This window comes from Cetorhinus maximus, chromosome 14 (genome assembly GCF_964194155.1).
Source record: "Cetorhinus maximus chromosome 14, sCetMax3.hap1.1, whole genome shotgun sequence".
Taxonomy (NCBI): Eukaryota; Metazoa; Chordata; class Chondrichthyes; order Lamniformes; family Cetorhinidae; genus Cetorhinus; species Cetorhinus maximus.
In genome coordinates this window covers 9,527,827-9,539,210 of record NC_135892.1, presented here as the reverse complement: position 1 = coordinate 9,539,210, position 11,384 = coordinate 9,527,827, and the positions used below count along the sequence as shown (strand labels likewise).

The following is an 11,384-nucleotide window of genomic DNA, read 5'->3' as shown; positions in this document are numbered from 1 at the left end:
AAATGTATTCCTGGAGGTTTCAGCACATGACTTGCCCCCTCACTCCAGCCATTGGTCAGCCAACATATCCATCCTTGTGATGTACTGTCTTCCTACACCAATTGGAAAGCAAAAAGACTCATTACCCAACTGGATGATGCTTGACTGTCAGCCAAACAGCCATTTTTTCCATATTTTCAATGTTTTTATATCTGGTAAGGAGAAAGAAAAGACAAAAATAGACATGTTTTAAATGTCCCTATCATTTTTCTCCAATTATAGCGGATGGACTTGCCTAATAAGTTAACCAACTTGCCTGAGGGAATTTTTGATAACTTTGATAGACTCTGAACAATCTAACACAGCTGATACTCCGAAACAGCCCCTGTTATTCCAGCTGTAAAATGATGCATTTGTCAGCTTTGATGTAAAGGGGGTGGGTATCTTTCTAAGACCATACCTAGTTGGGTTGTAACCAATCAGTACAAAACAAGATTCTCAAGGAGGAAGTGATCCTTTACGACAACTCGTATTAATACAGCACTGTAATAACGTGTCCCAGGGCCCTCTACAGGAGCTGTTTTTAACACCAAGCCACCGAGGGCGATATCAGGCCAAATGCTTGGTCAAAGAGGTAAGTTTTAAGGAGCATCTTAAGGGAGGAGAGAGAGTCAGAGAGGTATAGGGAGGGAATTCCAGAGATCAGGATCCAGTTGAAGGCACAGCCATCTAAATCTGACATGCTCAAGAGGCCAGAATTTGGCGAGAGCAGATATCTTGAAGGTTTGTGGGGCTCGAGGAGGTTACAGAAATGGAGAGGGGTGAGGCTATATGAAAATTTTAAAATCAAGGTGTTGCTTGACTAGAGGCCAGTTGGGCCAGCACGCACAGGGACGATAGTTGTTAAATTGCCTACTTAAAGGATATTGTAAATGAAGTGTCAACAAAACAAGAGGTTTCTTGATTCACATTATCTAGCACACGTTCCTTCTGGGGCAAGGTGACATTTTTTTTATTCTTAACAAACACTAAAAATAAGAATAACTTCTGCTCCTACTCTTGGAGAAAATTAGAGATCTATAGGGCAATTTCATTACACATCAAACAATAATCAGATTTATTGTAATTATCTGGAGGGGAATTAATTTGCTTGCATTTTTTAACCATTTTCAAAGGAAAATTTGAGTAAAATCCTAGCTGACCTGAGTGGTAGCCATGCACTTATGATTTTCTGCATCTCTATTAAATCGCTCCTTAACCATCTTGCCTGGAAGAACAATCCCAGCTTCCCCAGTCTCTTCACATAAATGAATTCCCTCATTACCACAGTGGTAAATCCCCTCTGCATAACCTCTCAAAGACCTTGACATCCATCCTGAAGTGTGGTGTGCACAACAGAACGCAGTGCTCCAGCTGGGGCCTAACCAGTGATTAGCAAACACGTAGCAAATTTTTGTTTTGATTTGGGTTTCTGTCCACTGTTTTGATGAAAGTGCACCAACCAGAAAAGCTAACTCTGTTTCTCTCAGTAGATGTTGCTTGACCTGCTGAGTATTTCCAGCATCTTCTGTTTTTATTTCAGATTTCCAGCATCTGCAGTATTTACTGCTTAGTTTTCAGCTTCAGAGCATACAGTATTCCTCAGGATAGCTTCATTCAAATGACTTTGTGGTTTCAAAATATTGAACTGCAGATTACTTAGCTGGTTCTTTGAATACTCAGGGCTACCAAACACAAGCTGCTGACTGCAAATTAGGTTATATTCGCTTGTTCTGTCCTCTGGAGGCTCATATCATGCATGCAGCAGGCCCAGAAATGAAAGGAAATGGTGACTCCTAGTTCTAGATTCCTCCACAAGAGGAAACATCCTCTCCACATCCACCCTATCAAGACCACTCAGGATCTTAAAGGTTCCAATTAAGTCGCCTCTTACTCTTCAAAAAGCCTAACCTGTCCAGCCTTTCCTCATAGGACAACCTGCCCATTCCTGGTATTAGTCTCGTAAACCTTCTCTGAACTGTTTCTAATGCATTTACATCTTTCTTTAAACAAGGACACAAGTACTGAACACACTACTGCAGATGTGGTCTCTCCAGTGCCCTGTATAACTGAAGCATAACCTCCCTACTTTAGTAATCAATTCCCCTCACAATAAATGATAACATTCTATTAGCTTTCCTAATTACCTGCTGTACCTGCATACTAAGCTTTTGTGATTTATACACTAGGACACCCAGATCCCTCTGAATCTCAGAGCTCTGCAACCTCTCACCATTTAGATAATAAGCTTCCTTTTTATTCTTCCTGCCAAAATGAATGATTTCACATTTGCCCATATTATACCTCATTTGCTAGATCTTTGCCCACTCACTTAACCTATCTATGTCACTTAGTAGCCTCCTTACGTCCTCTTCACAATTTACTTTCCTACCTATCCTTGTGTCGTCAGCAAATTTAGCCACCATTTCTCCTTCAGTTCCTTCAGCCAAGTCATTTATATAAATTGTAAAAAGTTGAGGCCCCAGCACTGATCTCTGTGGCACACCACTTGTCACACATATAGTAAACACCACAATAAAGGCTGCATTGTGAGGCCTTTTCCAATTACATGCAAAGAAATTATAAGAAGAGAAAAGACCAAGATCTGTCCAGTTCACCACCTTCAATCATCCAGGTAGTCATGTGATACAATGAGAATTGGAACATCAGAACTTCAGCAGGACATTCAGCCCTTAGAACCTGTTCCGCCACTGAATTAGATTACGGCTGACCTGTAAATCAACCTCATTTATCTGCCTTGATTCTGTATTCCTTACTTAGTCCAGCCATCGTGCTGTGGGGCAGGATTGATCAATGATCTGGTCTTTACCTGCTCGTCAATCTTTTCTCTTGCATGTGCATGGTATCTGGCGCAATGGAAAATCTACAGCAATACTTTTAGCACGAGATATTTGTACACCCTTATAATTTTAACAAAACAAAATTGGGGAGGGGAGATCAGCCCATATGGACTGCCAGGAGCTTCTAATCACATGGTATGTTCACGATTGGATAATCCAGAGGCACTTTAGCTAAAACAAATTATGACTGGCAGTATCGGTGTAGTTAAGAGTTGGATGCTCCCTCCCACATGTCATTCAGAAAGCCCAAAACACCAACTTTTCCTGTACATGAAGCAAAATGTGCCCTTAACCTAAATCATTGCAACAATGTCAAATGCAGCCTTGAGGAAAAAGTGAGCAAATTGAAAATAACGATCAGAGTATGTCAATTTCACTTTTTTTAAAAAACGGTTTACAAACAGTGCAGTATTCAGCAAAATATTCTTCCACCTAGACTGTTAATTTGTCAAAGTTATCAATTGAGGATTGATATTTAATTATTAAAATTTGAGAACAAAACATTATATTAGGCAAAAGTCAACAAAACAAATAAATCCAATAAAGAATTGAAATGCAACTTCTTAATCCAGAGAGTGGCAAGTACGTTAAACTTGCCAGCACTGGGGGAAATTCAGGCAAACAACACAGATGCAGTTATGCAGAGAAGCTAGATATACAATGGAGAGAATGGAAAATATATATGTTGATGGGTTAAATGAAGGATGGTGGGAGGAGGTTCGTGTGAAACATCAACACAACATGGACCAGTAGGACTGAATGGCCTATTTTCATATAATTCTATGCAATTAAGCTACTTCAGTCTTACAGGTTTCACAAACGAAACCAAGAAACCAAAGTGTTGAATAAAATGTGGTCTACTTCAATCATTCAAAGCAGTTTACCTTGTCACAGCGTGACCCAATACAGAGGGTCTTCACTATCTTCACAATCTTTAACAGATACTGGGCGCGGTAACCTAGGTCCAGATTTTGTCAATACTGCTCTGCACCCGCCCAAGATGGAGGGATGTATGTGAATGAATTGATTTTATTTCAGAAGATGGATACTGTTATTATTCTGCCATTTGCCAGAGACTTTTAACTGAGATTTGGAAACAAAGGAGAAGTCACCCGTGTTACAATTCACTGCTCATTCACTAAGTAAAGGATGAATCTGGAGCCAGTCTTTCCTTAAAGTAACCCAGAGGACACAAGCACAGACTCCCTTTTCCTCCCCCACCACACAGGTGGAAACCGGTTCCTATATATACTTAAGAATAATGCCCCAACGTTTCCCCAGTTAGTAACAGCTGCTCTCACTTACAACATGCACTTCATTGTGTCAGGATTGCAACATTAACAACCTGTACAGGACAGAGTTCTACAGTATCTGATGCAGCAGGCTAGGCAATCTGGTGACACTACTCACTATCTTGATAACTATGTATTATAACCTTAGTGGTAGCTTAAGGATTATCAAATATACTTATTAAATGGTAAAATGGAGTATGTGCACCACTACTGGACAAAATTGCAGATCAAATCTTCTAAAAGTTCGTCCTAATCCTCAAATTCAATAATAATTGATGAAACATTAGCACTGTGATTGTCACAGCTTCAGCCTTAAAGTGCAGCCAAAACTGCACCCTTAGCACATTTGTAAGAAAGAGAAAAACGTTAAATTTCTCTTTTCTTCCTCATCAAACAGCAGTCAAAGTAAATTCAATCAAACCCGCATCACATAATCTCCAGCAATGCGAATAATTAGAATCCAATGCTTTTACCTACTTCAGTTCCACATTAAATTGCTAATTGCAAGGAACTAGACAACACTAAAAAAAATTAGAGGAACAGTTCAGTCATGGCTGGTGTTAAGCCTGTTGTGGACTTTCACGCTTCTGACACAGTAACAGGCCATAATTTTCAGACCCGTTTTTCAGCAGCAAGACCTTATGGTCAGTATTTTACAACCACATATTTAATAAATTATCCACAAACTGCACGTTTTATTCTGACTAAAAAGAAAAACTTGCATTTATATAGCGCTTTTCATGACCACCGGGTGTCCCCAAGTGCTATACAGTTAACGAGTGCTTTTGAAGTGTAGTCCCTGTTTAATGTGGGAAACATGGCAGCCAATTTGCGTGCAGCAAGCTCCCACAAACAGCAATGTGATGATGACCAGATAATCTGTTTTTGTGGTGTGGATAAATATTGGTCAGGACACCTCAGATAACCCTTGCTCTTCTTCAAAATAGTGCCCATTTGGTCTTTTACATCTACCAGTGGGTGCAGTCAATGGGTGCCTCAGCTTAATGACTCATGCAAAAGGTGGCACCTCTGACTGTGCAGCACTCCCTCAGCACTGCACTGAAATGTCAACCTTGATTGTTGTGCTCAAATTCTGGAGTGGGACTTGAACCTACAACCTTCGACTCACACGACTGGTAAATATAGTAGGAGATACCGTTTTACAGGAGTCCTTATTCTTCAAATGAATTAATACTCCATCTACTATATGCAATGTCAAACTGGGAAATGGGGATTGGAGTAGTGATTCTAGAGGGAAATAGCTCATGGTGTCTGGCACTTAAAGACGCTTTCAGCCAGAAACATACAACCTAAAGGTTTATGCATATCAAATTATTTTTCTTGGAGAAAAGATTAGTAATGGACAAGATCCAGATGCTGGAAAGATGGACGGCCTTGATTAGCATGGCTGTAAACCAATTAATTAATTGGAGAAGATTAAGACAGAATTGGAAAGTCTCATGCAACAGCAGAGATTAGGTAATTTCCCTCCTGTGATATTAGATATATGGTTTCCCATCAAATCAAATAACACCATGTTGATAAATTTCTTTGTAAAGGAGCTGGCTGGATATCAGGGCAACCGTGACTTTAAATACTTGAAAGGGGAAATGACAGTCTAACCCTGCCTGGAATATCATATTCGGTCACAGGCAAAACTAAGGGTGACAACCCAGACAAACTAAGGGTGACTTTTCCACTTGATTGCCTTGAGAGAGTTCACATTTTATCACTTTGCAAGTTCTGCTTACATTTAGTTGGTCCATGATCTCCATGAATGGTGGAATGGGTTCGATGGGCTAAATCAGTGGAGGGCATCCTGCAGCCTGTGAGCCGCATGCAGCCCATCAGGGTTCTGAGTGCAGCCCATGAGACATTTTGTCGACCATTAGCCACACGCAGAGTTGCGCTGCTGTGGTTCAATCAGCAAGCCCTGCGAATTGTGGGTCACGCAAGTGCAGTTAGCAAAATTACCCTATCCCGGGACACTGTCGTGGTTTCTACACTGGTGGACGTGGGAGGTTGTGCTTTTTGATGTTTCTTTTGGCGGTAACCTAGAGTTAGAAGATGAAAGCTGGATTTTGGATGTGGCTTTTCTTCATGTGACTACACTCACTTCCCAAAATTTGAAAAAAGTGCTTGAAAAACACTCTGATCAATGGAATGAATATGATCCATCAGTTCACATACAAGCACTGACTACACTAGCACAGCATGCTGAGAATTGTTTTTCTTCTGTGAGTGATCTGAAGTCCTACCTCTCGTTGCTCTCAAATCCATTTGAATTTGATCTGAGCAAATGTGGCATAGAACATCAAAGGCATGGGGTTGATAAAACAAAGTTTGAGGAGGAATTAATTCATGTTCATGCTCTGGGTGAACGTAGGTAAGGCAAGCGTAAATATTTCTTCTGTTTTTACCATTTGAAATCGATGACAGTTCTATTAATATATGAATGATTAAGCATTTTCTGTAACTCAAAATATTTGGTGTGTATTAAATGTATTTAATCTTATTCATGAGGTCATGGTTAGTCCTCATGTCCAATTCCAATCTTGGGGCCCAATGAGATGAAGGAGGGCCACTCATGTGGCCCACTCACGAGCCGAGGATGCCCATCATTGGGCTAAACGGTCTACTCCTATTTCATCACTACTCTCAGGAAATTAGACAAGTCCATGATAGTACCTGAGCACCAGCCTCAAACTTGGTCAATGCTGCACAAACCCAAGATCTGTAGACCCCTGACTATCAGTGAAGGGAGGAAAGACCCACTTCAGTAGCTTAAGGTAAACCTGAAGCCAAATGTAGGTGACAGAATCACTGTATCTAGTCTGATTTAACAAAATACTTTGTCTCACTTTTAAGTTACAAATTTTGAAATGGCTAAGAGTGGTGAACAATACACTGGGACAACAGTGAGGAGTTTGGATGACCTGTGGTTGAGGATAGAGACAAAAAGCTTTGTAGTTATTTAATAGAGTTGCACACTGTAATTAGGGGTGGGGCTGTAGGCTTTTTAAAGTGCCGATAAACTGGGGCACAATAAATAATGTATCCGCCGTGCAATTCAATGCAGAAGATTTGGTATTTGGAACTCAAGTACAAAATTATCCCATTCAAAATAAGTGAAACCCTGGTCCATATGATTTACACCCAAAAAGAAGTTCCTCTTGACTTCATTTACTCGCATTAGCCACCTTTTAAAAAATAGATTAAAAATTGGTTAATCAATGTAGTCTGTGCTGAGTTGGCTGATCATACGTTAGGCAGGAATAAGAGTACCGTCATTTGCATCAATTTCCAAGGTTAGGCAGGACAACCAGGACTGGAAAACTTTAGCAATGCGGAAAGATTGGGTTGTGGTTGTTTTATTTGGAACAGAGGAGGCTGAGGGGTGACTTAATTGAGGCGTATAAAAATCACCTACTTTCCTTAGCAGAGAAATCAAAAAACCCCAGGGCATAGATTTAAATTGATTGTAGAAGAATAAGGGAGGAGATGAAGGAACATTTCCCTAGCCACACGGTGGTAGGGACCTGGGACACTGTCTGTAAAGCTGTCAGAAGGCAGACTCCAACTACATTTAAAAAGTGCTTGGATGTCTACTTGAAGAGCCATGACCTGCAAGGCTACAGATCTAGTGCAGGAAGGTGGGATTAGGCTGGGTAGTTATTCATCGGCCAACAAGGACATAATGGGCCAAATGGCCTTCTCGTGTGTCGTAAATCTTCTGCGATTTGATTTCTAGCCAGCATAACTGTCCAGGGCTCCTGTAACAGATGGCCAACAGTAACTGAAAATGTACACATCTGGTCATGAGGCAAGGGCACAAGTTTGATTTTTATGTCCTCCTCTCTCCTAAAAGGTTCCCCACCCCTCCCTCTCAAATAGCTTGTTAATACAAACTGTGTCCAGTCTTGGACAGGAATAGTGCTGATTTGAGCAAAATGGAGTTGCATTCACAGAGTTGTCACTCAGTAAGCTGTCCTGAGTGGCAGGAAACAAAATGGCAAAGAAAATTAAAATTTCGGCAGATAGGTCTTTCAGATAACTGTCATTTTCTTTGGTCAAAAATCACTATTATTAAAATGTTCATTTTAACAATCTATAGCCAGGGGATTGGATTTGACAAAGAAGTAAACTAGTTGAGTACAAAAAAAGCCAGCAGTTTCTAAAACCTGCCCATTAAAAAAGAACTTTTAAACTCTGGGAAACACATTGAATAGAAAACAGCCATGTCGAGAGTCACTGATTTACAACGCGTTAATATGCTAAATGAGACCTTATTCTTTAACCCAGGAATTGCATATTGATGCACACTAACGCTAATATTTTACCAGGGCAGAGGATGTTTACAAGCTTCCCTAAGTTGAAAGTTTGAGACATTCAAATATTCAATCAAATGGCAAGAAAACATTGCAAGAAATTTGATGCTAATGGGATTGTTGAGAAGCAAAACAGGGCTGAAACAAAGGAGATGGAAATCGGTTTCAACTTCATTCAACATCTCCATCAGATTTCAAAAATTCATTTTTCTTGAACAACTGGATTATATTCCCCAAACAAAATTTTGTATACAGTTTAACTGACTCAAAAAACTAAATTTCCCCAAGAGTTAGAAATATAGATTGATACAGTACAGAGGGAGACCATGCTACTTACTGTGTCCTTTCAATATATATAATATATATATATATCACCATTAACATAATAAAATGCCCCAAGGCACTTCACGGAGTGGTTTTAAAGCAAAATTAGACACACAGATGCATAAAGCGATAATAGGGCAGATGGCCAACAAAAGCTTGGTCAAAGAGGTAGATTTTAAGGAGCATCTTAAAGGAAGGAAGAAAGATAGAGAGTTGAGGAAGTATAGAGAAGGAATGCCAGAGCTTGGGGCCCAATTAAAATTGCGAATCCTCAAGTGGCCAGAACCAAATGGGTGCAGATATATCTCAGAGGGTCGTGAGGCTGGTGGAGATTAGAGATTTTGGGGTTTTGGTGGTGGGGGGGGGGGGCTTAGAGGGATTTGAAAATAAGGATGAGAATTTTAACATCAGGGGGTTGCTTGACTGGGAGCCAATTAGTCACTTGCTCTTTCCTCTCATAGTCTTGCAAATATTTCCTTTTCAAATATTTATCCCTTTCAAAATTATTGAATCTTCTTCCAACACCTTTCCAAGCAGATTGCTGACATGTAAATAACTAAAATAACTATTATTCAAATATCTTTTTAAAAAGATATTTAATTCAAAATATAGCAATAATAAACCAAACAATGCTGTTTAAATTCAGAAATGCTCATGCATCGGAGTTTTATCATATTCTTTTAGCATTCCTGACTGAGGGCGTTGACGCATTGCCATTTCTTAGGTTTGCTTTCAGTAGCATTCCGTAATCAATTGTAACGAGCTGCTTTTCCACTCTTGGAGAAATGTCTTGGGATCTGCTACTTCCTTGGAGGGGATGAGGAACTGAGGGAATCACCAAACCCTTAATATTTAGAAAGGGTAGCAGGCTAATGCATCAAAATAGCATCACCTGCCACAGGGTTGCTTCAAAGCAAATAATCCCCTGACCTTGGAGTAGAATGCTTTAATTTTCTAACAGTGTTTTATCTATTGATGAGCCTTCCGGATTCCAGTAATGCAGACTCAGGAATAAACAAACTGCACAATTTAAACTTAAGTGCACGTTAACATTGATTGCTTCTTGTGAAAAGGGCCGGTAATTAGATTGCCAAACCTATGTTTCAAAGATGCTCTCAACACTTGCGAAACACTCTTCATCTACTACATCTTCCCCTGAGAAATTAAACTCGCAGGCAGGGTTCTATAAAAACCAAGAGTGTTACAACAACACCAAAAGCCAGAATTGTCTTTTGATCCACTTGGCTGCATCCATCATGAAAAATTGGACATGCGTATTTAAAGCAAAACCATCAAACATCAAACTTTTTGATCAAACGCAGTGCACAGCGAGAGGAGGGCAGTAGTCACTGACACCCACCAAAATGACACTTCAGATCTCATTAGCTCCATTAACTATTCATCTCATTTCCCCCTCAGAACACCAAAGAGGCAGGAGTCGAAATGCAAACGCTCAGCAGCAACTTAAACATGGGAGGCCGAGGTAGAGAGCTGACAAAAACTATAGCAGAGCTATAAAAAAAACTCCCAACACAGCAGAGCTGATGTGCAAAGATAAAGCCTGTTATTTATTTGTGCTGAGCCGGCAAAGGCAAGTCAAGCACGGCAGTTTTTTTTGTTTCCCCTCTTCTCTCTGCAAAGAAGCAAGACCTCCCACCAAAGCAAACTGATTTTGAAAATGGTCCCTTCAGTTAAAGCACAATATGGCTAACCATTCAACAGTAACACCCTCCATTACTACTCAAACAACAAAAACGAACTACAGTGCAACTGAATTCTTTGAACTGCAGAATGATACAGTAAAGAGGAAGGCCATGCCAGTTCTTTGGTAGAGTTATCCAATTAGTCCCACACCCCGCACTCTTTCCCCATTAGCCCCACATAATTTTCTCCCTTATCCAGTTCCAAGTATTATCCAAGTATTTATCCAATTCCCTTGTGAGAGTTAACAGTGTATCTGCTTCCACCACTCTTTCAGGCAGCGCATTGCAGATCACAACATCTTGCTGTGTAGAAAACAGTCGCTTCTGGCTCTTCTTCACCTCAAATCTGTGCCCTCCTGGTTACCGACCCTCCTATCACTGGAAAATGTTTCTCTTTATTTACCCTATCAAAACCCTTCATGATTTTGAATACCTCCATCAATCTCCTCTTAACCTTTTCTCTTAGGAAAAACAACCCCAGCTTCTTCAAATTAAAGCCCTGGTAAGCTGACAGGGGGAGAAAAGACAATCAAGATCCCCAGAGTTAGGTGATTCTTTTCCCTGAGGGTTTTGAGAGACTGATGGAGGGATCTGAGAGGCACTGGTAGTTATTATGTGGGAGTTAACAGATACTAGGGAAGCAACAACAGAATGGAAACAGTTTAATGTGAGGCCCCAAAGATAAGAAAGGTGCCTACAGACACTGGCAAACTACAGGCTGCTTCATGTTTCTTCAGTTCCATGTAACATAATGGATTTGATTATGAGATACAACCTGAGCACTATGTGCACAACAACTTAATAAGCAGCAGTCAACATGGCTTTAGAGGGGGGAGATCCCAATCTGACCAACCTCCA

At 40.3% G+C, this 11,384-nt stretch overlaps 1 protein-coding gene across 1 annotated transcript in view; it reads right to left on the bottom strand.

The window, feature by feature from the left end:
• Window positions 1-11,384, bottom strand: part of macrod2 (mono-ADP ribosylhydrolase 2) — an 896,565-nt gene that overhangs the window by 763,247 nt on the left and 121,934 nt on the right. The gene's annotated exons all lie outside the window — the stretch shown is intronic.